General features: G+C 38.1%; 1 non-coding gene across 1 annotated transcript; it reads right to left on the bottom strand.

Annotated features, from left to right (window-relative positions):
- Window positions 1–741: 741 nt before the first annotated feature.
- On the bottom strand, window positions 742–814 carry trnar-ucg. The gene has a single exon. It is a non-coding gene; the product is annotated as a tRNA-Arg (tRNA).
- Window positions 815–1,188: the final 374 nt, after the last annotated feature.

The following is a 1,188-nucleotide window of genomic DNA, read 5'->3' as shown; positions in this document are numbered from 1 at the left end:
ATTCGCTCACCGGAAGTGAGGTGGAGTGTCAATCATTTGTACAGATAGGCAGGGTGCAAGAAATGAAGCTGAGTACTACAACATACACGATGTTCTCACTAAATGAAGCAATATTTTGAGTTAGGTGCGTTTTTATACAAATCTTTGGTCTTGCACTTGAAGTCTGAGCTATGCATGCCTGAAAAAGTTGTGCTTGTGTTTGCTGTCACTGACAAAAGAAAATTAAATTATTGTGCAATTATAGTGTTGGGAAACCATCTTTTCACCATCAAACTGGTTTTAACCAGTATGGAAGTGTGCTGCTTATAGGACTGACAATGTTTTTGGCTCCTCTGATTGATCAAGTCATTTGGATCAAGGTTAAAAAGTCTCAGCAAAACACAAAAACTGCCAAGACTAACTGAATGAATAGTGTTTTATTGGGTTCAAATGAACATAATTCAAGTTTCCAAATCAAGTGGACACAAATCAAATGAAACCGCAACTATGAATGGCAAAGCAGGATAAGACAAAGCTTGAAGAAAGTGTTGGAGGTACAAGGAGATAGTGCCCACCTGAAAAGCAGTACTTTAATGATCATAGTAGAAGAACATGTATCTGTCAGAGTCAAGAGTATTCATTGTACATTGCTAGAAAAGGTGATAAAAATCGAATAAAATGTTGATAGCTGATGGACCACATCTTCCAAATATTAAATATTTTAAGTGGCGATGTATAGGATGGAAAACATTTCATGGAAGACAACCACAAAGGGACTCGAACCCTCAGTCTTCTGATCCGAAGTCAGACGCCTTGTCCATTAGGCCACGTGGTCCTATGCAAAACTACAGTTATAACCCCAATCTTATTCATTTTCAAGCGGCTTTTACAACTTGTAAAGATAGGCAGGGTGCAAGAAATGAAGCTGAGTACTACAACACACGATGTACTCACTAAATGAAGCAACATTTTGAGTCGGGTGCGTTTTTATACAAATCTTTGGTCTTGCACTTGAAGTCTGAGCTATGCATGCCTAAAAAAGGTGTACTTGAGTTTGCTGTCATTGACACAAGTAAATTAAATTATTGTGAAACTATAGTGTTGGGAAACCATCTTTTCACCATCAAACTGGTTTTAACCATTATGGAAGTGTGCTGCTTGTGGGACTGACTTTGTTTGTAGCTCCTCTGATTGATCAGGTCATTTGGA

The sequence above is a fragment of the Nematolebias whitei genome, unplaced genomic scaffold, assembly GCF_014905685.2.
Source record: "Nematolebias whitei isolate Nwh7 unplaced genomic scaffold, NemWhi1 Nwh_scaf_16092, whole genome shotgun sequence".
Lineage (NCBI taxonomy): Eukaryota > Metazoa > Chordata > Actinopteri > Cyprinodontiformes > Rivulidae > Nematolebias > Nematolebias whitei.
Note: the sequence above shows the minus strand (reverse complement) of the source record. Positions and strands in the feature narration are given on the sequence as shown.